This window comes from Ranitomeya imitator, chromosome 4, assembly GCF_032444005.1.
Source record: "Ranitomeya imitator isolate aRanImi1 chromosome 4, aRanImi1.pri, whole genome shotgun sequence".
Classification (NCBI taxonomy): Eukaryota; Metazoa; Chordata; class Amphibia; order Anura; family Dendrobatidae; genus Ranitomeya; species Ranitomeya imitator.
Window position 1 is genome coordinate 686,087,098 of NC_091285.1, and position 27,022 is coordinate 686,114,119.

General features: G+C 43.7%; 1 pseudogene; it reads left to right on the top strand.

The window, feature by feature from the left end:
- The first annotated feature begins 5,194 nt into the window (after positions 1-5,194).
- On the top strand, positions 5,195-6,048 carry LOC138673816 (vomeronasal type-2 receptor 26-like; annotated as a pseudogene).
- Positions 6,049-27,022: the final 20,974 nt, after the last annotated feature.

Here is a 27,022-nt window from a genome sequence, read left to right on the forward strand (position 1 = left end):
AAGGGAGGGAGCTGGAGCTGAAATTTGTTTCTTGGGCCACTGATAAGGAACCGAGCTGCGTGCCGTGTCCTTGAAGCTGCGGCGGGGGGGAGAGGGACTAGAGAGCGAGTGAGGATCGCTGCAGCTGCTGATACAGACTGGGTTAAGTTCTTCTGGAAACTTTGGCCCCCCTTTCTCTGGCCCGCAGCACAAAGAGGAAAAAAAATCACAAACAATTTGCGCAGGGGTTCACCCCTCCCATCGGCCACAAACACACAGATAAGAATTTACAGCATTCCTCAACACAAAAGAAGAAAAACAACAACGCAGCTATTTGACTCCCCCCTCCCATGGGGTGTTTTGGAAAACCACACAGAGTAGCGGAATACAGCAATTCTCAGACTTAATTCATTTCTACAAAACCTTCACACAACTCATATACCAAAACACCTTAGAAAAACTAAAGATTGAGGTATTTTATAGCCAAACACGGGCTCTGCATCCTCTGATCCTCCCTCTCCATCAACCTCTTTCCATTCCTCGTTCTTTAAGCCTTGCGCAACTCGCAGATGAGCTTGCGCTTGTTCTAACAATCCTTTCTCTTTCAACATTCTTGACTGCCTTCTTGCCCTCCCGTGACTCTACTATTGTCTTGACTTCCACAGCATCCTCATCTAACTCGTGGGGCACGGACTTCTTCTTTAAGAGACGTAACATGACTCACAGAATACTACGCCCTTCTGCAGTAGGCCGCTGACAGCGACAACAACACGTGTGTCCTAACACGGAGCCTCGCGCTCCACATGTTATGAATAAAGAGCCTCCGTGCTCAATATTTTTCCCTAACCTGAACACCAGTGATTACAGTCTGCCCTGTCACGATATTCTAAACATTGGGAGGCGGTCTCCTAGTGAGAGCCCTCCACTGAGATTCTGGTGGTCCCCCCTTTGGGACGTCTTAATTACCAAGCGGTTCTGGTGGTCCCCCCTTTGGGACGTCTTAATTACCAAGCGGTTCTGGTGGTCCCCCTTTGGGACGTCTTAATTACCAAGCGGTTCTGGTGGTCCCCCCTTTGGGACGTCTTAATTACCAAGCGGTTCTGGTGGTCCCCCCTTTGGGACGTCTTAATTACCAAGCGGTTCTGGTGGTCCCCCTTTGGGACTTCTTAATTACCAAGCGGTTCTGGTGGTCCCCCCTTTGGGACTTCTTAATTACCAAGCGGTTCTGGTGGTCCCCCCTTTGGGACGTCTTAATTACCAAGCGGTTCTGGTGGTCCCCCCTTTGGGACTTCTTAATTACCAAGCGGTTCTGGTGGTCCCCCCTTTGGGACGTCTTAATTACCAAGGTGTACAATATCACAGAGGCTGCGTCTCCTATCCCTTTCTCAAAGCCGCCCCCAATCCACAAAACTTCTTCAATCTTTCACTCTATCGCTACTAGGCAACAGTCACGGGTAGGGTGGTTGAATGGAGTACAATGACCGGTGGAGGAGGCGTGGTGTACACGAGGACGCGCAGAGTGCGACATCTCTCAGTTGCTGGTTCGAAGCGTGGCACGGGATCGCGCTCGGTCTCACCACTCGACCGGTCACTCCCCGGACCCAAGGAGACCACAGACTAACCAATAATGGCTGAAACACTAGCAAGTGTGACACATACATAGTATGCGATCTCCACTTACCGTGTTTGGAGGGTGATCAGTCCTCGAGGTCAGCCACTACGGGTGTCGTCCACGGACGTCCAGGCATGGGTCCAGGGGGTCTCGGATCGCGGCCATGCCCCACGTTGGTTGCGCCAAATTGTCGGGGTCGTCACGACAATACCCTTCATCCACCAGTCATTCCAAATCAGATTAAAAGCAGTGTTACCGGAGTGAAGAATGAGTCAGACACAATGCTGGTTCAAACTCAGAGTCTGCTTATGCTTCCACACGTAGTGGTAACCTCACAGCAACTACTGAACTTTATTTCCTAAAACACAATATTACATGGTCCATTGGGGGAAGGTGTGCAGAGGGCGGGGTTAGGCGGGGTTTAAGCAATGTATCTAGGATTCAGTCCTTCTGATTGGCTCTGACATCATCTGATGAATCTTCCTTTGTCCACATCTTGTCCACATCGCTTTAAGTATCATTTCCAGAGAAATGTTACTTGTCCTTCTGGAATGTGCAACTGGTTCCTTCAGCCTGAAAGTGGGGCAAAGGTGAATACTGGCAGCCATCTTAAATACAGTTAAATTTGCATTTGGCAAGCAAAGGGGAAAAACTTATTGTTTCACAGCATAAGAATATATAAAAGTACAAAAGTGTATAAAGACATATATTTTTACCTTGACAGTGATCTCCCAGGAGGATGTGACACACTTGTGACAATTAGGTTTTGCGTGTGCACAGTTTTACAAAAACAGTATGTGTTCTCTGCATCTGTGTCTGCGATAATTCCATGCATAACCGAACATTTTTATAATCTTCAACTGAGTCGGTGGAAGTGATTTGTGTGTAAACTTATTATCATATTCTTAGGCAACCATGTCTGTGGAAGTACGGTGCCAAAAAACACTGAGTTTATTCTTTAACCCATATCTGTGGGAGTACTTTGCCAAAAGCCATTGTGTCTCTTCATTAACCCATATCTGCGGGAGCTATGTACACTCTGTGTACCCTGCAACCTTACCTGTGGGGGTACTAAGGGCCATTGTCTGGGTGTGGAATTTCCAATCTTCTTTGGGATAAATGTGGAAACATGCTCTATGGATGCTATTTTTAATTGGACAGCCAGTAGCAAGCCTTGCTGCAGACCGCCAGCTCGATCCAACATTACATTACAATCTTTTCATCGGCAGCATTTGGAACGTACAGTACTGGAGCAGGCATTTTGGAGCTGTGGGGGTAATGTGCCCTGTGGGTGAAATTTGTAATCAGCTTCTGTTGCATCCAACTGTGGTGCACATGGATTTGTGGACCCACTGTGCCACAGCGTTGGGCCTGCCCAGGAAGGGGCATAGCTAATCGTCTACCTGGAGTTCTCTGGAATTCCTGATGGCGAAGATAGACAGGTACCAGATACCTATCCTAGGCAAATCTAAGTACTGCAGCTGCCTCAGGGGTCAGGTTCACTGACACTGATAAGGGCTGTGTCCAGACACTATAGTATAGGATACTAGATAAGGGATTGGCTGCACTGGGGCCAGGGGTCAATGTTCAGCCTCTGGCCACACTGGGAGCAGGGGATTTCAGGAACACTACAAGCCCCACTGGGACCAGAGTACATCGTTCTGGCTCTGGCCGCACTTAGACCAGGGGACACGTTTCAGGAACTGGCAGCACCGGGACCAGGGGATTAAGTTAAGGCTCTGGCTACACTTAGGACAGGTGAGAAAGTTAATGAAACTGGCCACACCAGGACCATGGGATAATGTTCAGGACACTGGCCGCACCAGGACCAGTGATTTGGGTTCAGGACACTAGGACCAGAGGATCTCACAACTGCACTGGTAGAACACCAACTACCTAATGACCTAACTAATTGCATGGCGACTTCTTAAGGGAGAGGAAGTCTTTTATACAGGATGACTCCCAGCAATTGGCTGGGAGCCACCTTGCAGGTGAAAACATTATGCTAAATGCCTCTTGGCTGCAGGCATTTACAATATGCATGTGCTGCCTCTTTAAGAGCAGGAGAGCACCCGCATCACCACAGCAGGAGGAAACAGGAGCACACAGAGCAACCACTCTGCGGGGCCAGGTGGTAAGTAAGCTGGCGTCTCTTCATGGAGGGAGAATGAGACACCATGCAGCTTCTGTGGGGGTGCAGTTCCCAAGAGCCTATGTGTACTCTGTCTGTACGAGTAGTGCACCTAAAAAATAATTTTACTCTACCTTTGGGGCAAGGCCTTAAGCTTGTAGAAAACGCCGGAATGTGGGATGCAGTGATGGGTGTGAGGCAGAGCAAGGGTTAACAGGTATAATTAAGGGGGAATACTCCACTTAGGGAGGTAAAGGGTTAAACAGTATGAATGACAAAGTGAAGTACAATGGAATAAATAACAAAACTTCGGTAGGAAGCGGATCAGGAAGTCCTAACACTGCAACTCCTGCTGCAAACTCAATAGCGCTGGCAACGGGGGGTGCAGGGCTTTTTTCAGGATGGTACTGTAGTCATTCGTCTGTCTTCTGGTGGAAGTCATCAGTCTCCTGTACCTCCCACTGCTCCTTGTCCATATACTGATATGGCTAACAAAAGCATGGGCCACAGTCCTTTGCAAGCCCAACGTGGCTTCTTAAGTATCTTAGCTTGCATAGTCAGGTAACAAGGGTCATGACAAATATCCTCTGCCCAAGTCAGGGCGTAAGTGTCAGTCACGTGTATCGTCTCTCTTGGACAGTGCGTATGCGGTACTCACGGTCACGTAGTGTACAGTAACCTGTTCTCTCTGGCAGTCACTCACGGGGCTTTCCGAGACTGGAGGTAGCAAGCTTCGCGGTGAACAACTATTTGTATACAGAATCAAAGTACAAGGTTTTAATCTCTGACTGCTCTAGTGCATGCTACTGAAGATTAAAATTTGGCTCTGTGGGTGAAATTTGTAAGCTGATAATGTTAGGGTACTGTGCCCCATGCTGATATTGTAGGTATACTCTGCTCAATGCTCTGTTGGTGAATTTTTCAGGCCGCTAATATGGAGCTACTGTGCCCCATGCTCTGTAAGTGACATTTGTAAGCTGCTAATGTAGGGTTACTGTGCCTCATGCTCTGTGGATAAAATTTGTAAGCTGCTTCTGAGGATGTATTCTGCTCGCTGCTCTGGGGGTGAAATTTTAAGTGGACTGGAAGTAGCCAGCCTATGTCTCTGTGAGGGAACTGTTAAAATTTGCTTGATATTCATTTACTTCCTATTTTGTCACGATAGCTATGGTGATGTAACCCATTTAAGTCATCCCTATTCACATTTTGTTTCAGGGCAATTATTCCGCTCTTACCCCCATTAAGTTTCCTTTTACAGCCCCCTAACCCTGACTCGGACCATTTTACAACCATTTTAAGGCACCAAAGTTCAGGTCAACATTGACTTCTATTTGGTTTTATTGTATGCTCGTCAAACCTGAACATCCACGGGTTCTCTAATCTATAATTAGTAACCTTATTGTTTGGTTTTCAGGATCAGTCCAATGTATAAAATGTCCTTGGGATCAATGGCCAAATGATGAACAATCCAGATGTCCAGATGTCGTGCAAAGTCAATCGAGTTCTTTTCATTTGAAGATGATCTTGGAAAGATCTTGGCAGCTACCAGTATCATGTCCTCATCTGTTCCTCTTTTTATATTGAGACTTTTCTTTTACTACAAACAAAGTCCTATAGTTAAGGCCAACAATGTTTCTGTAAGTTGTCTTCTTCTGCTGTCCTTAACCTTCTGCTTCCTGTGCTCCATAGTCTTCATTGGATATCCACAACTGGAGAAATGTATTTTTCGTCAAGCCGCTTTCAGCATGGCATTCACACTTTGTGTTTCTAGTGTCTTATCGAAGACTATCATGGTGGTGTTTGCTTTCCGAACCACCAGACCAGTTTTAAAAAATGGACAAGCCCTCGGGTGCCCTTCTTCATCATTCTTGTATGCTTACTCTTACAGTTGATATTGTGTGTCGCTTGTCTGTCAACCTTTCCACCTTTCCCACAATACAACACTCAAAGTAAACCTGGAGTCATCATTGTAGAATGTAATGAGGGTTCATCCTTCACCTTGTGGATCATGTTGGGTTATTTGTTTCTTCTGGCGACCATCAGTTTCATAGTGGCCTTCCTTGCTCGAAGACTTCCCGACAGCTTTAATGAAGCCCAGTTTATCACATTCAGTATGTTGGCCTTCCTTAGTGTTTGGATATCTTTTATCCCAGCCTCACTCAGTGCCCAGGGTATATATGTTGTAGCTATGGAGATTTTTGCTATCTTGGCATCTAGTTGGGCTTTGGTTATCTGTATGTTTCTTCCTAAATGTTTCATCATATTGTTCAGACCAGATATGAACTCTAGGAATTATCTCATGAGGAGAGAAAGATCATATGATTGAAAAATAATTATCTTATTTATATTAATGCAAATATAAAATAAACTATACATTATATTAGAGATCAGAGAATCTGTTAGCGTCAAATAAAATTCACCTTAAATAATACAAAAACAATTTATCTAGAATTTTCATTTTATTGTGATCCACACGGCTAAAATTCAGACACATTGTCATTTTGCTTAAATGTAGTGAGCAAAATGGCTGAAAAATAAATGTTCTCCTCATCACTTGTCTGACAAACTGTCACAGATGACCAGCGCCCGAACTGACACTGATAGGACATTGGTAGTATTACAATGAAGACAGTAGGCAGGGATTTCTTCCATGCCACGGAGCCTGGAAGAAATCATTAAGATAAAGACAGAAGATAACATTTATCACCAACAAGACAGCTAACATGAGGCATACAGGTAGGACAAGTGTAATATTTCTATAACCTGAATGCCCATATTAATAGATCATATACGTCTTGGGGGGGTAAAAAATTCCTTTTAAGCTCATGTTCTTCATGCTATGGGGCATTGATTTTTTTTCATTGTTATATCTACTTTATATGTTCAAAAATTCTTTTTGACTTCAATTTGTTTAACCCCTTAGTGACCGAGCCAAATTTTTGAAATCTGACCAGTGTCATTTTATGTGGTAATAACTCTGCAACGCTTCAACAAATCCCAGTGATTTTGAGAATGTTTTTTCGTGACACATTCTACTTTATGATAATGGTAAATTTAGTTCAACATTTTTTGTGTTTATTTATAAAAAAAATAAATAATTTGAGAAAAATGTTAAAAAATTAGCAATTTTCTAAATTTGAATGATTATCCCTTTAATCCAGATAGTCATACCACAGCAAACCATTAATAAATAACATTTCCCACATGTCTGCTTTACATCAGCACCATTTGTAAAATGTTATTTTATTTTGTTAGCATTTTAGGAGGTTTAAAAATGTAGCAGCAATTTTTCATTTTTTCAAAGAAATTTACAAAATTTATTTTTTTAGGGACTTATCCATGTTTGAAGTGACTTTAGGGGTCCCATATATTGGGAAACCCACAAACGTGATACCATTTTAAAAACAGCACCCCTAAACATATTGAAAACTGCTGTCAGGTAGTTTATTAACCCTTCAGGTGCTTTTCAGGAAATAATGCAAAGTGGTATGACAGAAATGAAAATGTGTATTTTTACCACCTAAATGTCTCTAACTTCAAAACAGATTACTACAGCCGTCAGACTCTAAGGCCACTATTTGGTCGTGAATTGCCATGACAAACATCAGGACAACAAAATCATGATATGAGGGCACCAATTGGGATAAATAGGAAGCCCCCACACTCTGTTAACCATTTATAATGATGTAGTCACTATTGACAGCAGCATCTAAGGGGTTAAACAGATTTAGAAGGTGCAAATACTGATCGTGGCTGATGCAGAAAGTTGTCAGCTATAGTGCACAGCCGACAGATGATGGATTGTCATCTGTATGGGGATACTATTCTCTTATATCTAAGGTCAGTTAAAAGACGTATTGGCGGTCATTAAGGGGTTAAATTGGCTAAAAATTTTGATTCAGCCAGAATCTGTTTTGACACAAATCAAATCAACAGTGCCTCCACGAGAGGTCCACAAATTATAATAAATTGGGGAATGGAAATGATTAAAAAATAATATAAGACCTTACTCCCCTATTCTGCCACTGCAGCTTTTAAACTGTGTCTTTGGTACGTACTTCTGATTTTCTGGAGTCTGTAATCTTCAGGTCTTCTGCCACTGACTACAACTTGTCATGTAGGGAGCAGTAAGTTCAGAGAGCTGCTGTCGGCAGGACAGGTTGATGGTTGGGGAGTGTAATATTTTATTGTTTTAAAATCTTTCCTCACCCTAGGAAGAATCCATTAAAATGAAGTCCAATAAGTTCCCAATCTGATGGATTTGTGTTAATTGAATCATTCGCCTTCTCGCAAAAAAAGCGAATAAGAATAAATGAAAAAAATAAATGAATTCTAAAAAGTACTGTTTTCGGATGTTGTTTTTTTTTCCCTTATATATGTTAAGTCTCTGAAAAGGCATATAATTTTTGTAAATCTTTTCCATATAGGTATTAAAAAATGGAATGTAAAAGCATAAACTATGTAAATAATAAAGCCACATAATACTGTATATTCATTTACATATTTACATGCATTAAAAATGTGTCTTCATACTCAATTAAACAATAGACATAAGCGGATTTATCCATGGAGAACTGAGTTTGAGTCCATTTTTCTGAAATGTATAGTTTCACGTATTTCGATAATTTGAGATTTGGTTCTTTGTTTCTCAAAAAACAAAAAAAGATAACTTGTCCGGCACCGTTCATTCCTCAACCAAGAATCTGCAAAAACCCTAGTCCATGCCCTCATCATCTCCCGCCTCAACTACTGCAACCTCCTGCTCTGTGGCCTCCCCTCAAACACTCTCGCACCCCTCCAATCTATTCTAAACTCTGCTGTCCAACTAATCCACCTGTCCCCCCATTATTCCCAGGCCTCTCCCCTCTGTCAATCCCTTCATTGGCTCCCCATTGCCCAGAGACTCCAGTACAAAACCCTAACCTGCCGTACAAAGCCATCCACAACCTGTCTCCTCCATACATCTGTGACCTCGTCTCCCGGTACTTACCTACACGCAACTTCCAATCCTCACAAGATCTCCTTCTCTACTCCCCTCTTATCTCCTCTTCCCAAAATCGTATACAAGATTTCTCTCGCATATCACCCCTACTCTGGAACTCTCTACACAACACATCAGACTCTCGCATACCATCGAAACCTTCAAAAAGAACCTGAAGACTCACCTCTTCCGACAAACATACAACCTGCAGTAACAACTGATCGACCAAACCGCTGCATGACCAGCTCTCTCCTCCTGTACCAGTTGTGAATTAGTAACATAGTAACATAGTTAGTAAGGCCGAAAAAAGACATTTGTCCATCCAGTTCAGCCTATATTCCATCATAATAAATCCCCAGATCTACGTCCTTCTACAGAACCTAATAATTGTATGATACAATATTGTTCTGCTCCAGGAAGACATCCAGGCCTCTCTTGAACCCCTCAACTGAGTTCGCCATCACCACCTCCTCAGGCAAGCAATTCCAGATTCTCACTGCCCTAACAGTAAAGAATCTCTTCTATGTTGGTGGAAAAACCTTCTATCCTCCAGACGCAAAGAATGCCCCCTTGTGCCCGTCACCTTCCTTGGTATAAACAGATCATCAGCGAGATATTTGTATTGTCCCCTTATATACTTATACATGGTTATTAGATCGCCCCTCAGTCGTCTTTTTTCTAGACTAAATAATCCTAATTTCGCTAATCTATCTGGGTATTGTAGATCTCCCATCCCCTTTATTAATTTTGTTGCCCTCCTTTGTACTCTCTCTAGTTCCATTATATCCTTCCTGGGCACCGGTGCCCAAAACTGGACACAGTACTCCATGTGCGGTCTAACTAGGGATTTGTACACAGGCAGTATAATGCTCTCATCATGTGTATCCAGACCTCTTTTAATGCACCCCATGATCCTGTTTGCCTTGGCAGCTGCTGCCTGGCACTGGCTGCTCCAGGTAAGTTTATCATTAACTAGGATCCCCAAGTCCTTCTCCCTGTCAGATTTACCCAGTGGTTTCCCGTTCAGTGTGTAATGGTGATATTGATTCTTTCTTCCCATGTATTGTTTAAGATTATTGTACCTGTTTTTATTATGTATACCCCTCCTTACATGTAAAGCGCCATGGAATAAATAATATTAACAATATATAATAATAAATAACAATATATAACAATAAATAATAATAAATAATAATAATTTATCCCACTGCAGAAGCATCACTAATTGGGCTAATATAAATTTGCATTGTAGCTTGAGATTCACCAGAATGTCCTGCAGCTTTGACATTTTACGGATAGTGATGAGGGGACCCTTGCATGTTCGGGTTCAGCAGGTTTAACGAACATACAGATAAAAGTTTGATTCGAGTTCAAACTTGATTCCAAACCCAAACCCAATACAACTCAATGGGAACCTGAACTGTTATGATCCGGTGACCTTGGAGCAGCATGAGAACTTTCACTGGAGAAGGTGGTCACTATACTGACCGCAATCCTGAACTTAACACCGCAACTAGAAGTAGCCGTGGAGTGTACCTAACAATCCTAGACACCTCGTCACAGCCGGAGGACTAAATACCCCTAAAGATGGAAATAGGAATACTATCTTGCCTCAGAGCAGATCCCCAAAGGATAGACAGCCCCCCACAAATATTGGCGGTGAGTCGGAGAGGAAAAAACATACACAGGCAGAAAAACAGGATTTAGCACAGGAGGCCACTTCTAGCTAAATAGGACAGGATAGGACAGAGTTCTGTGCGGTCAGTATTAAAACCCTTCAAAAATATCCACAGCAGAATATACAAAAACTTCCTACATCTAACTAAAGATGTAGGAGCGTATATCTGCAACTCCAGCGAATCGTACAATCAGAGCAGGAATACAAACAAAAACAAGCACACAGCAGTGTGCCACAGACACAAAAAACCAAACACTTATCTTTGCTGAATTTGGCAGCTAGCAGGAGAAGCCAGAAAGTGATCCAACACTTCACAAGGAACATTGATAACTGGCAAGGGCTAAAGGATCCTGCACACTTAAATATCCCAGTCAGAACAGCAATTAGCAGATACACCTGGCTAGGACTGTGACTCAGAGACAACTGCATTCCCACCTACAACCACTGGAGGGAACCCAGGAGCAGAATTCACAACACTGAACCTTGGTACTGCAAAACAGTCATAGAGAGAGCTAGGGAACTGCAAAAGGAAGCAAAATGGTGTAAAAAGCAGAACACTTGCTCTGCAAACAAATGTGGATAGTAAAATTACATAAATCCCTTAAATTAATCAGTAAACATTTAATTAATTAGTTTACCCAACAGGCTGGATATCATCAATAGAATGGTGTGAGGCTAGGCAACACAGTCCAAAAACAATGTAAATGTAGACTTTTCTTACCTAATAGGAATATACTCACCCTCGGACGCGCCCTGCTTCTTTCCGGCAGCCTTCTTCCTAAGAATCAGCGCTTGAAGGACCTTCGGTGACGTCGCGGCTTGTGATTGGTCGCGTGAGCGGTCACATGGGTGGTCGCGCGACCAATCACAAGCCGCGACGTCATCTAAGGTCATTCACGCGCTGATTCTAAGGAAGGAAGGCTGCCGGTTAGTACCAGGGTGCGTCCGAGGGTGAGTATAGCAATATTTTTTTATTTTAATTCTTTATTTTACACTTAAATATGGATCCCAGGGCCTGAAGGAGAGTTTCCTCTCCTTCAGACCCTGGGAACCATAGTATCCCATTGCACTGCATTGGGTTTCCTGTTTCCCCCGACCCCGACTTTTTTATAGGATCAGCCGATTTCAATCGACCCGACTTTTGAGAAAGTCGGGTTTCGTGAAACCCGACCCGATCCTATAAAAGTAAAAGTCGCTCAACCCTACTGGTTACCAGTGAACACATCTTTGGATCGGCGTCACACACGCCGATTCAGCGATGACAGCGAGTGATCAGTGACCAAAAAAAAGGTCCTGATCATTCCCAGCGACCAACGATCTCCCAGCAGGGGCCTGATCGTTGGTCGCTGTCACACATAACGATTTCGTTAATGATACCGTTGCTACGTAACAAAAAGCAATGATATCGTTAAAGAAATCGTTATGTGTGACGGTACCTTAAGAGAAGCAGACAGCTGTGAGCTTGTGTTATTACTCTGGCCATGGGCCAATATCCATAAAGATTCCCAGCTTATTAATATAAGCTCACAGCTTTCTGTGTAGTCCTTACTGGTTATTAAACAAGGACTAGCCAAAAAAGAAAATGATGTAGGGTTCCCCCAATATTTAATAATCAGGCTATGCAGACAGCTGCAGGCTGATATCAATAGGTTGGGAAAGGGCCATAGATATTGGCCCCCTTCCAGACCAATAAAATGAGCCCTCAGCCACCCCAGAAATGGCACATCCTTTATATGCGCCAATTCTGGCACTTATGGCAAAAGAAGAAGAAAAGGTAGCATGCAATATACAGGGACCACCGAATTGAATAACAAAGTATTTTATTAAAGTCACAACACAAAACACTGCAACATTAAAAGCAATTAAAATTGATAACAGCAAAAAAAGATACACTGAAGCCCACAATAGGGATATGCCCTCGCCTGACCCCTTAAAGGTTGTGATCCTCATTGGCTATGTCATAAACATCTCATCCCATGCACTACTCAGCCATATCTGACACAGAAATTGCACAGCACAAAAATATATATGACAGATATAATATGCCCAGCAACACTGTATGAATAGTATTGTGCAAAAATATTGTGCAAAAACAATCTGTACAAGACTCAGGTACATGCAACGTATCAAGCTGCAAAGTCAACGGTTTGGTTACCCAAAGCAGATCAAAGCATGATAATGATACCTGACAGGGATCGAGGAAAAAGAGAAATCAATGACAGCCAATATACCACATACAGATTGCCCAGAATAAAACAGGGCCGGAAGAGCTAATACTACCTGGACCTGTGAGAAGTCCAACCCACATGCATAGATCTTGCCTGGATATGGATGGTAAAAAGAGCAAGGTGGACAGGGGAGGCAAGGGCGCAAGCATGCCCGATGCATGTCGCCAAAAAGCCTGGCTTCTTCAGTGTGCCCTCCATTTCTTCTCATTTGTTGTAGTCAATTCTGGCACTTAGCCTCAGCTCTTCCTGCTTGTCCTGCTGCAGTGGCAAGCAGGGTAATGCTTTTGGGGTTGATTTCAGCTGTTTTATGCCCGCTAACATCAAACCCATGGGTTAGTAATGGAGAGGTGTAATAATCAGAATAATCTATCAGACACTCCCATTACTAACCCCATAGTCAAAAGTAAGATAGACAAAAACACACGCACAGAAAAGTCCTCACCTGTCTGCCGTTAACACATAATGATGAGATCCCACAGCAATCCCCGATTCTGCTCCATCCAAATGCAATGCTAAAAAGGTGACATTTGTTTCCCCGCTATTTCCCAGCCTCTCTCCTATGCCAAGTTCTTCACTGGCTCCCCATTACCCAGAGACTCCAGTTCAAAACCCTCACAATGACACACAAAGCCATCCACAACCTGTCTCCTCCATACATCTGTGACATGGTCTCCCGGTACTTACCTACTTGCAACCTCCGATCCTCTCAAGATCTGCTCCTCTACTCCCCTCTCACCTCTTCTTCCCACAACTGCATCCAAGACTTCTCCCGTGCTTCCCCTTTACTCTGGAACTCTCTACCCCAACACATCAGACTCTCGCCTACCATAGAAAATGTAAAAAAGAACCTGAAGACCTACCTCTTCTGACAAGCCTACAGCCTGCAGTGATCCTCAACCTACTGAACCACCGCACAACCAGCTCTACCCTCTCCTAGTGCATCCTCACCCATCCCTTGCAGATTGTGAGCCCTTGCAGACAGGGTCCTCCCTCCTATGTACCTGTGTGCCTTGTTTTTTGTTCATGATTAATTGTATTTGTCTATATTTGCCCACTTTTTCACATGTAAAGCGCTGTGGAACAAATGGTGCTATAAAATGTATAATAATAATAAATGTGACTGCTCAGAACGATCAGCTGGAATACACTAATAGTAGTGTGAATCTGGCTGCTGCAACGAGCGATGACGTCACTAAGGTTATTGCAGTTTACAGTGAATGAATTGCAGTGACCTTACTGAGATCACCTCAGATAACAGCCTCCGGTTCTCATGGGTTCAGCACGAGTACCGGACTGATGACTGGATGCATCATGCCACCACTCAACAAACCATTAGATCAGCCAAAGTATCTACCTGCCTGTCTATCATAGTCTACAATGCTCTGCTGCTCCTTTACAGCAGAGCATCTCCTGCCTGTCAATCATGTTCTTTACTGCACTGCTGCTGCCACTGCAACCAGTCCTGCTGTCACTGTAAGTCAAGGCATCTCTAGTCTGTTCATCCTTTTTTCATTCTGTGCTGTTGCTACTGCCTAAAAACACATGGGCCACCTGCATAGCGAACAAGTCTGTAGAAACCTGTTCACACCATCAAAGAACTTGAAGACACAAAAAGCACACAGAGAGGTCAAAAAATACTCTGTTGTAAAAAAGTTACAGTAAATAAGCAAGTGCTAGTCAAAAAATGAAAAAATACTGGGGAATTTAGTTAATACGTTTTTTTTTTGCAAAAAAAGTATGTTAAGTTGCTCCACCAATCGCCAAGGTATACCCATAATAGAGCAGTCCTGTCTAATGTATATAATCCCTATCTGATGTATTTAAAAACCTGATCATCGGTATAGTACCTGTGTGAACAGGGCTCAGAGAGAAAATATCCACATTGAACATGCGAGATGGAACAGCTACAATGCAAATGACCCACAGAGGAGTGGTGGACTCCCCAGTCTTGTAGAAACAAGAGAACAAATATAAAACCAAAAACACATGGGGCACCTGCATAGCGAACAACTCTGTAGAAACCTGTTCACACCACCAAAGAACTTGAAGACACAAAAATGCACACAGAGGTCAAAAAATACTCTTCGGCGAAGGGTTTCTGAAGGATGTTATTCTGGATTATCTCAATGAGAATAACTGTTTAACTCCATATCAGCATGGGTTTATGAGAAATCGCTCCTGTCAAACCAATCTAATCAGTTTTTATGAAGAGGTAAGCTATAGGCTGGACCACGGTGAGTCATTGGACGTGGTATATCTCGATTTTTCCAAAGCGTTTGATACCGTGCCGCACAAGAGGTTGGCACACAAAATGAGAATGCTTGGTCTGGGGGAAAATGTGTGTAAATGGGTTAGTAACTGGCTTAGTGATAGAAAGCAGAGGGTGGTTATAAATGGTATAGTCTCTAACTGGGTCGCTATGACCAGTGGGGTACCGCAGGGGTCGGTATTGGGACCTGTTCTCTTCAACATATTCATTAATGATCTGGTAGAAGGTTTACACAGTAAAATATTGATATTTGCAGATGATACAAAACTATGTAAAGCAGTTAATACAAGAGAAGATAGTATTCTGCTACAGATGGATCTGGATAAGTTGGAAACTTGGGCTGAAAGGTGGCAGATGAGGTTTAACAATGATAAATGTAAGGTTAGACACATGGGAAGAAGGAATCAATATCACCATTACACACTGAACGGGAAACCACTGGGTAAATCTGACAGGGAGAAGGACTTGGGGATCCTAGTTAATGATAAACTTACCTGGAGCAGCCAGTGCCAGGCAGCAGCTACCAAGGCAAATAGGATCATGGGGTGCATTAAAAGAGGTCTGGATACACATGATGAGAGCATTATACTGCCTCTGTACAAATCCCTAGTTACACCGCACATGGAGTACTGTGTCCAGTTTTGGGCACCGGTGCTCAGGAAGGATATAATGGAACTAGAGAGAGTGCAAAGGAGGGCAACAAAATTAATAAAGGGGATGGGAGAACTACAATACCCAGATAGATTAGCAAAATTAGGATTATTTAGTCTAGAAAAAAGACGACTGAGGGGCGATCTAATAACCATGTATAAGTATATAAGGGGACAATACAAATATCTCGCTGAGGATCTGTATATACCAAGGAAGGTGATGGGCACAAGCGGGCATTTTTTGCGTCTGGAGGATATAAGGTTTTCCACCAACATAGAAGAGGATTCTTTACTGTTAGGGCAGTGAGAATCTGGAATTGCTTGCCTGAGGAGGTGGTGATGGCGAACTCAGTCGAGGGGTTCAAGAGAGGCCTGGATGTCTTCCTGGAGCAGAACAATATTGCATCATACAATTATTAGGTTCTGTAGAAGGACGTAGATCTGGGGATTAATTATGATGGAATATAGGCTGAACTGGATGGACAAATGTCTTTTTTCGGCCTTACTAACTATGTTACTATGTTACTATGTGAGCCTGGGGACTGGTATAAGACTGATACTCTGTGGGAGAGGGAATGGAACACCCTGCATTTATTTATTGGGTTAAAAACAGGATTGTTGTTGGCAGCAAGGAGTGTAGGGTTATTGTGGGATGTTCGCATATTCTATGTGTTGTAATCTGGATGTGGATAAGCCATACGCTCACTATTACTTTTCTGAGAACTAATTATTGTGGACAGTCGGCAGACTCCTTGGATGATTCATGGCCCAGTCGTGTCATTGTCTGGATGATAGGGGCCTGCTGAGAGCTATTTGCTGCTAAAATCACAGAGCTTGTTTCTGTATGACTCATGGCCTGTGATTAGCCACTCCAATCTGTTGGCCATGGAAATGCAGCCTTTCCGCCTTATGGATAGATCGTTTTTGAAAGCTGATGGCCGTCACAGTCCCCCAAATACCAGTTGCCCAGTCACCATTACTTCTGTGCCTGCTTACAGCAACTAGTCACAGACATTACCTGCTCCCTGAAAAATTGTACGTCTACCAGTGTACATTTCAACAATGACACCAGGACGAGCAAGCCTGGACAGGAGCGTTACATCTTGCTGACTGTTGACTGGATGACTCTAGTGGCTGTGGGCGAAGTAAGGGAAGGGTCTGTTTTGACAAGTCTTGGAATCACCAAGACTTGCAGGGTGCTTGGGGATGGAGAACTAAGCAACTACACCCCATAAGGAGAACTAAACTACTAGAAAATAGGGTTGGGTGAAATAAACTACTAAATACCTAAATTTTGATAACTAAAGCACTGCCCACTATACGATGGAGAACTAAACTACTAGACAACGGAGGCTGGAGAACTAAACAACTAAACAGCTTGGGTTGGAGAACTAAACTACTACACACCAGGCAATGGAGAATTAAAGCACTAGAAGGAAAGTTATGGAATAACCAGGGCTTGCAGGAGAATCCTCTGCATCGAATAACAATAATCTTTATATAGTGCCAAAAAATTTGGCAGCACTTTACAATTCAACAGTTTATATACAACAGTCATAGCAAGGTTAACGATAATACAATAATTAATGCAAAGATAATGACAACCCTGCCCATAAAACCTTACAATCTGCAATGAGGTGGGAGTGACAAAGTGTTGGGGTGGGTGGAACACACTAAATAAATTATAATAATGAAGTGCGTTCGCCACCCAGGGTCCACCGTGCAGAGATGGTACACTGCAGCTAAAAGTACAATGGCAAGACTTGCAGCGAGCGTAAGAGATTTGCACTGAGTTAACGTCACTCAATGGAATAGCACATGACTGTGCCAATCGCAAACAGCAACGGACAAAGCTATGTAGTAGAGCTGTGTTATTGGCACACAGCAGCAGAGTGTATAGACACTAACACAAACCCTGTTGACTTCACAGGAGTTTGTTCACTCTGCAGCAAGGGAACCGATAGAGGACTCCATACACACAGGAGGGGCCGGTATTCTAAAGGCTTTAGCGCCTTCCCTGAATACAAATACACAAGATTCTCTCCAGTTAAGATTGAACTCTAAAGGCACTGAGCCTGCTCTAACACATGTAGCAGAGTCGACAATTCCGAAAGGTTCTAGAAACGCACCAAACAGAAATGATATTAGCTCACCAAGGGGCGCACCAAAGATCCTTCTATAGTTTGTCAATCAGAGAGAACCTTGCTCACTGGCCAATGTGGAGCAAGAGCAGGACCTGAGCATGTGACAGGCGACAACCATTGAGATGTAGTCCCACGAGCATGCTCTGTAGAGTGAAACCAGGAGCTTTTGGATCTACTAGTGAAAGTACGCCATCTGTCTGCCCATTTTAGAAAGTCAGCTATGGCTTCAGCCGCACTTGCCATGTTTCAGCATCGTTTGCAGCTTCCAGCTCACCGACTGGTGTGAGATGTCCCCACTAGGGTTGAGCGAAACGGATCGTTCATTTTTAAAAGTCGCCGACTTTTCGCAAAGTCGGGTTTCATGAAACACGACCCGACCCCTGTGTGTGGTCGGCCATGCGGTACGCGACTTTTGCGCCAAAGTCACGTTTCAATGACGCGAAAAGCGCCATTTCTCAGCCAATGAAGGTGGACGCAGAGTGTGGGCAGCGTGATGACATAGGTCCTGGTCCCCACCATCTTAGAGAAGGGCATTGCAGTGATTGGCTTGCTGTCTGCGGCATCACAGGGGCTATAAAGGGGCGTTCCCGCCGACCTCCATCTTACTGCTGCTGATCTGAGCCTAGGGAGAGGTTGCTGCCGCTTCGTCAGAAGCAGGGATAGCGTTAGGCAGGGTCCATTAACCACCAAACCGCTTGTGCTGTAGCGATTTCCACTGTCCAACACCACCTTTTGTTTGCAGGGACAGTGGAAGCTACATTTTTTTTCCTCAGCGCTGTAGCTCATTGGGCTGCCCTAGAAGGCTCCCTGATAGCTGCATTGCTGTGTGCACGCCGCTGTGCAAACCAAATGCTTTTTTCAAAGCACAAATCCTGCTGTTCCTTCCTTTCTGCACAGCTATCTTGTTTGTTTGTCCACACTTTTTATTTAATTTGTGCATCAGTCCACTCCTTATTGCTGCCTGCCATACCTGGCTGAGATTACTGCAGGGAGATAGTAATTGTAGGACAGTCCCTGTTTTTATTTTTATTTTTTAATTTTCCCTAAAAAAATAAGTTGTGGGAGATTAAGATTGGCATTTCTGCTAGAGTGCCATCCCTGTGTGTGCCATCTCTCTCACATAGTGGGCCATAGAAAGCCTTTTCATTTTTCTGTTTTTTTTGTGGGGTTTATAAATTCTCCCTGATAAAAAAAAACAGTGGGAGATTAATAATGGCCTTTGGGCTTCTGTGCCAGTCCTGAGTGTGCCATTTCTCTCTCAAATAGTGGGCCACAGAAAGCCTATTTTTTTTTTATTGGGTTTCTAAATTCTTCCTGAAAAAATAAAAAAAAATCAGTGGGAGATTAATATTGCCCTTTCTGCTTGTGTGCCACTCCTGACTACTGGGTGTGCCATTTTTCTCTCTCAAATAGTGGGCCATAGAAAGCCTATTTTTTTTATTTATTTGGTTTCTAAATTCTCCCTGAAAAAAATCATTTTATTTTATTTGGTTTCTAAATTCTTCCTGAAAAAATCATTTTATTTTATTTTGTTTCTAAAGTCTCCCTGAAAAAATAAAAAAAAAACAGTGGGAGATTAATATTGCCCTTTCTGCTTGTGTGCCAGTCTTGACTCCTGGGTGTGCCATCTCTCTCTCTCAAATAGTGGGCCATAGAAAGCCTATTTTTTTTATTGGGTTTCTAAAGTCTCCCTGAAAAAAAAAAAAATCAGTGGGAGATTAATATTGCCCTTTCTGCTTGTGTGCCAGTCTTGACTCCTGGGTGTGCCATCTCTCTATCTCAAATAGTGGGCCATAGAAAGCCTATTTTTTTTATTGGGTTTCTAAATTCTCCCTGAAAAAATAAAAAAAAAATCAGTGGGAGATTAATATTGCCCTTTCTGCTTGTGTGCCACTCCTGACTCCTGGGTGTGCCATCTCTCTCTCTCAAATAGTGGGCCATAGAAAGCCTATTTTTTTTAATTGGGTTTCTAAATTCTCCCTGAAAAAATCAAAAAGATATCAGTGGGAGATTAATATTGCCCTTTCTGCTTGTGTGCCACTCCTGACTCTTGGTTGTGCCATCTCTCTCTCTCAAATAGTGGGCCATAGAAAGCCTATTTTTTTTTATTGGGTTTCTAAATTCTCCCTGAAAAAATCAAAAAGAAATCAGTGGGAGATTAATATTGCCCTTTCTGTTTGTGTGCCACTCCTGACTCCTGGGTGTGTCATCTCTCTCTCTCAAATAGTCGGCCATAGAAAGGCTATTTTTTTTTTATTTGGTTTCTAAATTCTCCCTGAAAAAATCATTTTATTTTATTTGGTTTCTAAATTCTTCCTGAAAAAATCATTTTATTTTATTTTGTTTCTAAAGTCTCCCTGAAAAAATAAAAAAAAACAGTGGGAGATTAATATTGCCCTTTCTGCTTGTGTGCCAGTCTTGACTCCTGGGTGTGCCATCTCTCTCTCTCAAATAGTGGGCCATAGAAAGCCTATTTTTTTTATTGGGTTTCTAAAGTCTCCCTGAAAAAATAAAAAAAAACAGTGGGAGATTAATATTGCCCTTTCTGCTTGTGTGCCAGTCTTGACTCCTGGGTGTGCCATCTCTCTCTCTCAAATAGTGGGCCATAGAAAGCCTATTTTTTTTTATTGGGTTTCTAAATTCTCCCTGAAAAAATAAAAAAAAAACAGTGGGAGATTTATATTGCCCTTTCTGCTTGTGTGCCAGTCTTGACTCCTGGGTGTGCCATCTCTCTATCTCAAATAGTGGGCCATAGAAAGCCTATTTTTTTTATTGGGTTTCTGAATTCTCCCTGAAAAAATCAAAAAGAAATCAGTGGGAGATTAATATTGCCCTTTCTGCTTGTGTGCCACTCCTGACTCCTGGGTGTGCCATCTCTCTCTCTCAAATAGTGGGCCATAGAAAGCCTATTTTTTTTTATTGGGTTTCTAAATTCTCCCTGAAAAAATAAAAAAAAAATCAGTGGGAGATAAATATTGCCCTTTCTGCTTGTGTGCCACTCCTGACTCCTGGGTGTGCCATCTCTCTCTCTCAAATAGTGGGCCATAGAAAGCTTATTTTTTTTAATTGGGTTTCTAAATTCTCATTGAAAAAATCAAAAAGAAATCAGTGGGAGATTAATATTGCCCTTTCTGCTTGTGTGCCACTCCTGACTCCTGGGTGTGCCATCTCTCTCTCTCAAATAGTGGGCCATAGAAAGCCTATTTTTTTTATTGGGTTTCTAAATTCTCCCTGAAAAAATCAAAACGAAATCAGTGGGAGATTAATATTGCCCTTTCTGTTTGTGTGCCACTCCTGACTCCTGGGTGTGTCATCTCTCTCTCTCTCAAATAGTCGGCCATAGAAAGCCTATTTTTTTTTTTATTTGGTTTCTAAATTCTCCCTGAATAAATCATTTTATTTTATTTGGTTTCTAAATTCTTCCTGAAAAAATCATTTTATTTTATTTTGTTTCTAAAGTCTCCCTGAAAAAATAAAAAAAAACAGTGGGAGATTAATATTGCCCTTTCTGCTTGTGTGCCAGTTTTGACTCCTGGGTGTGCCATCTCTCTCTCTCAAATAGTGGGCCATAGAAAGCCTATTTTTTTATTGGGTTTCTAAAATCTCCCTGAAAAAATAAAAAAAAACAGTGGGAGATTAATATTGCCCTTTCTGCTTGTGTGCCAGTCTTGACTCCTGGGTGTGCCAAATTCTCCCTGAAAAAAATCATTTTATTTTATTTGGTTTCTAAATTCTTCCTGAAAAAATCATTTTATTTTATTTGTTTCTAAAGTCTCCCTGAAAAAATAAAAAAAAAACAGTGGGAGATTAATATTGCCCTTTCTGCTTGTGTGCCAGTCTTGACTCCTGGGTGTGCCATCTCTCTCTCTCAAATAGTGGGCCATAGAAAGCCTATTTTTTTTATTGGGTTTCTAAAGTCTCCCTGAAAAAATAAAAAAAAACAGTGGGAGATTAATATTGTCCTTTCTGCTTGTGTGCCAGTCTTGACTCCTGGGTGTGCCATCTCTCTCTCTCAAATAGTGGGCCATAGAAAGCCTATTTTTTTTTTTATTGGGTTTCTAAATTCTCCCTGAAAAAATCAAAAAGAAATCAGTGGGAGATTAACATTGCCCTTTCTGCTTGTGTGCCACTCCTGACTCCTGGGTGTGCCATCTCTCTCTCTCAAATAGTGGGCCATAGAAAGCCTATTTTTTTTTTATTTGGTTTCTAAATTCTCCCTGAAAAAAATCATTTTATTTTATTTGGTTTCTAAATTCTTCCTGAAAAAATCATTTTATTTTATTTTGTTTCTAAAGTCTCCCTGAAAAAAAAAAAAAAAAAACAGTGGGAGATTAATTTTGCCCTTTCTGTTTGTGTGCCAGTCTTGACTCCTGGGTGTGCCATTCTCTCTCTCTCAAATAGTGGGCCATAGAAAGCCTATTTTTTTTATTGGGTTTCTAAAGTCTCCCTGAAAAAAAAAAAATAAAAATCAGTGGGAAATTAATATTGCCCTTTCTGCTTGTGTGCCAGTCTTGACTCCTGGGTGTGCCATCTCTCTCTCTCTCAAATATGGGCCATAGAATTTTTTTTTTAATTTGGTTTCTAAATTCTCCCTGAACAAATCAAAAAAAAAGTGGGAGATCAATATTGACATTTCTGCTTGAGTGACAGTCCTGCGTGTGTGGCATCTCTCTCATTTGGTGCCACCGAAAACAGAGTGTATTACATTGTGCCTGATTTTCCTTGCGGTCTCACCCACCTGTAAAGGGATATCTAAATCATACTGAAGTTATAGCTCACCGTGTAAGTTGTTTGACAGCAACAAATACCGTTACTTTGGTTACGTTTTTAAAACAATGAGGAAGTCTGGTGGAAGAGGTCGTGGCCGTGGGCGTTCATTGTCAGCTGATAATGATGGTAGTGGTAGTGGAGCACCAGGTGGTCGTGGGAAAAAAAATATTGCACCTATGTCTGGATCTGTGGAGCCAGGTTCGTCGTCTGGCTACAGAAGGCCTTGAACGCTCCCTTTTCTGGGAGTAGGAAAACGGCTATTAAAGCCGGAGCAGCAAGAGCAAGTTTTGGCTTACCTTGCTGACTCAGCCTCTAGCTCTTTTGCCTCCTCTTTTGAAACTGGTAAATGTAAAAGCAGCGCGTCGTTAGTGGATGTTCACGGTCAGGGACAAGTCGCTTCCTTGTCCTCTTCAGCAAAAACAACAACAGAGAAGGATGCAGCAGGCGACAAAACGGGTTACTCCATGGAGCTCTTTACACATACCGTCCCTGGCTTAGAAAGTGAAGCAGTTAACAGGCCATGCCCATTACAAGTTGAATCTGACATGGAGTGCACTGATGCACAGCCACAGCCAGACTACTATGCTGGTCCTTTGACTCAGACCACAACATTGCCCTCGCAGGGTACTGATCCAGAATCAGACCCTGATGAGACTATGTTGCCCCGTCACGAACGCTCTACCACCGACTTACACGGTGACACAGACGAAGTTGCGCACGAGCTAGAAGAGGAGGTTATAGATGACCCAGTTGTTAACCCCGATTGGCAGCCATTGGGGGAACAGGGTGCAGGCGGCAGCAGTTCTGAAGCGGAGGAGGAGGGGCCGCAGCAGGCATCAACATCGCAACAGTTTCCATCTGCCGGGCCCGTAGATGGGACAAAACGTGTGGCAAAGCCAAAAACTGTTGAAGGACAGCGTGTCCATCCGGTTAAAGCTCAGTCTGCAATGCCTGAAAAGGGATCCGAGGCTCGAAAGAGTGCAGTCTGGCATTTTTTTAAACAACATCCAATTGATCCGCACAAAGTCATCTGTCAAAAATGTTCAACTACCTTAAGCAGAGGTCTGCCATGTCCACCGGCACACCCGCTAGTTCCACGATCTCCAGCTCTCCAGTCCAGCTCACCCTACATGAGACTCTGGTTAGAAAAAGGAAGTACTTATTCTCGCATCCGCGTACACAGGGTTTGAACGCCCACATAGCTAGACTAATCTCGTTAGAGATGATGCCCTACCGGTTAGTTGAAAGTGAAGCTTTCAAAGCCCTGATGGACTATGCTGTACCACGCTACGAGCTACCCAGTCGACACTTCTTTTCGAGAAAAGCCATCCCAGCCCTCCACCAGCATATTAAAGAGCGCATCGTCCATGCACTCAGGCAATCTGTGAGTACAAAGGTGCAACTGACAACAGATGCATGGACCAGTAGGCATGGCAAGGGACGTTACGTGTCCATCACGGCACACTGGGTGAATGTGGTGGATGCAGGGTCCACAGGGGACAGCAATTTCGGGACAGTTCTGCCTAGCCCACGGTCTAGGAAACAGTTGGCTGTAGGCGTTCGCACCCCCTCCTCCTCCTCCTCGTCCTCCTGCAGAAGCGAGAGCTCGTCCACAGATCGCAGTCACCCAACCACTCCATCCGCAGCTGCCACTGTTGCACACCAGTTGTCCCATTATGGGGCAGCTACTGGCAAGCGTCAGCAGGCTGTATTGGCTATGAAGTGTTTGGGCGACAACAGACACACCGTGGAAGTTCTGTCCGAGTTCTTGCAGAAAGAAACGCAGTCGTGGCTGGGCACAGTGGATCTTGAGGCAGGCAAGGTAGTGAGTGATAACGGAAGGAATTTCATGGCTGCCATCTCCCTTTCCCAACTGAAACACATTCCTTGCCTGGCTCACACCTTAAACCTGGTGGTGCAGTGCTTCCTGAAAACTTATCCGGGGTTATCCGACCTGCTCCTCAAAGTGTGCGGACTTTGCTCACATATCCGCCGTTCGCCCGTACACTCCAGCCGTATGCAGACCTATCAGCGGTCTTTGAACCTTCCCCAGCATCGCCTAATCATAGACGTTGCAACAAGGTGGAACTCAACACTGCACATGCTTCAGAGACTGTGCGAACAGAGGCGGGCTGTTATGTTTTTGTGGGAGGATACGCATACACGGGCAGGCAGTAGGATGGCAGACATGGAGTTGTCAGGTGTGCAGTGGTCGAAGATACAAGACATGTGTCAAGTCCTTCAGTGTTTTGAGGAATGCACACGGCTGGTTAGTGCAGACAACGCCATAATAAGCATGAGCATCCCCCTAATGCGTCTGCTGATGCAAAGTTTGACGCACATAAAAAATCAGGCGTCTGCAGCAGAGGAAGAGGAAAGCCTTGATGACAGTCAGCCATTGTCTGGTCAGGGCAGAGACAGGACGAGGTAGCGGGCGAAGAGGAGGAGGACGAGGAGGATGATGGGGATGAGTATATATTTAATGAGGAAGCTTTTCCGGGGCCACTAGAAATTGGTGGTGTGGCAAGGCCGGGCTCTGGTTTATTAGGGACACAAGTGACGTAGATTTGCCTGAAACTGCCCCTCAACCAAGCACAACCGCAGATTTGACAACTGGAAGTTTGGCCCACATGGCGGATTATGCCTTACGTATCCTCAAAAGGGACACACACAAAATGATGAACGATGACGATTACTGGTTGGCCTGCCTCCTTGATCCTCGCTATAAAGGCAAATTGCAAAATATTATGCCACATAAGAACTTGGAACTAATATTAGCAACCAAACAGTCAACTCTTGTTGACCATTTGCTTCAGGCATTCCCAGCACACAGCGCCCGTGATCGTTCTCACACGAGCTGCAGGGGGCAGCAGACCAGAGGTGTTAGAGGTGCAGAAATCAGAAGTGGCGTTGGACAGAGGGGTTTTCTGACCAGGTTGTGGAGTGATTTTGCTATGACCGCAGACAGGACAGGTACTGCTGCATCAATTCAAAGTGACAGGAGACAACATTTGTCCAGTATGGTTACTAACTATTTTTCATCACTTATCGATGTTCTACTCAACCGTCATTCCCATTTGATTACTGGGCATCCAAATTAGACTCCTGGCCAGAATTGGCAGAATATGCATTGCAGGAGCTTGCTTGCCCGGCAGCTAGTGTCCTATCAGAAAGAGTATTCAGTGCTGCAGGTTCAATATTAACCGAAAAAAGGACTCGTCTGGCCACCCAAAATGTTGATGATCTAACCTTCATTAAAATGAACCACAACTGGATTTCGAATTCTTTTGCCCCACCTTGCCCGGCCGACACCTAGCTTTCCTATGAAAAGGTATTGCCTGTGGACTACTCTGAATGACTTTACCAATCTCGTAATTTGCAGCAGCTGATTGTCCAGCATACAACATGTTTACACCTCCCTAAATGGCCAAACTCCCCACATGGGGCCGTGGTATCGCCACTTGGCGCAAGCACCCGTGAGAGTGCTGTTTGTCTGAAGAGGTGGGTGTGCCCACTTTTGGTCTACGGCACTGCCACTGGGTCCCTCATAGTACAATAAAGTGTCTCTGGCGGTGGTGGTGCGCACCCAACGTCAGACACACTGTTGTAACATGAGGGGCCCTGGGCATGTACCGCCGGCCACAAGAGAGTTCACCCACCCCCAGCTCAAACATTGCTCTACCACTTGCACAATTATCTCTCACAGTTACACCTATGTTTAGTCTATGCGCTGACATCCATAAATTACTGCCACTGACAATACCATTTTGTTGACATGTATGATGGTACTTAATATAGTCAGTGGCAGTGTCCTATATTTACCCAAGTAAATACTTTGTGCCAAATTACTAGGTCTGAAACTAAGCAGAGGAGCCCAACCCTGTACCTAATGATTGCACCCTTTTGGTTTTTCTTTTTGTTGTAATGCGAGACATTAACATGTATTGATTTTTTGGGACTACTAACTTGCAGACATTCATTACAATCGGCCGCCGCTGACAACACCAATGGTGCCCACTGCCTGTGTACCCCTGCAAGAGAATTCAAAGTGCCTACAGCCCAATTTTATTATGTTAGTCCTTCGAAGCCTGTCTGCGGTCCCTCCTTCCACTAGGCCTCCACTGACCAGTCTACTGCTGCCCGTGAATCGCTGGAACCAATGTTAAAGTGCCTACAGCCCTAATTTATTATGTTAGGCCTTCGAAGCCTGTCTGCGGTCCCTCCTTCCACTAGTCCTCCAGTGACCTGTCTACTGCTGCCCGTGTACCCCTGGAACCAATTCTAAAGTGCCTACAGCCATAATTTATTATGTTAGGCCTACTACGCCTGTCTGCGGTCCCTCCTTCCACTAGTCCTCCAGTGACCTGTCTACTGCTGCCCGTGTAACCCTGGAACCAATTCTAAAGTGCCTACAGCCATATTTTATTATGTTTGGCCTACTACGCCTGTCTGCGGTCCCTCCTTCCACTAGGCCTCCAGTGACCTGTCTACTGCTGCCCGTGTACCCCTGGAACCAATTTTAAAGTGCCTACAGCCCAATTTTATTATGTTAGGCCTTCGAAGCCTGTCTGCGGTCCCTC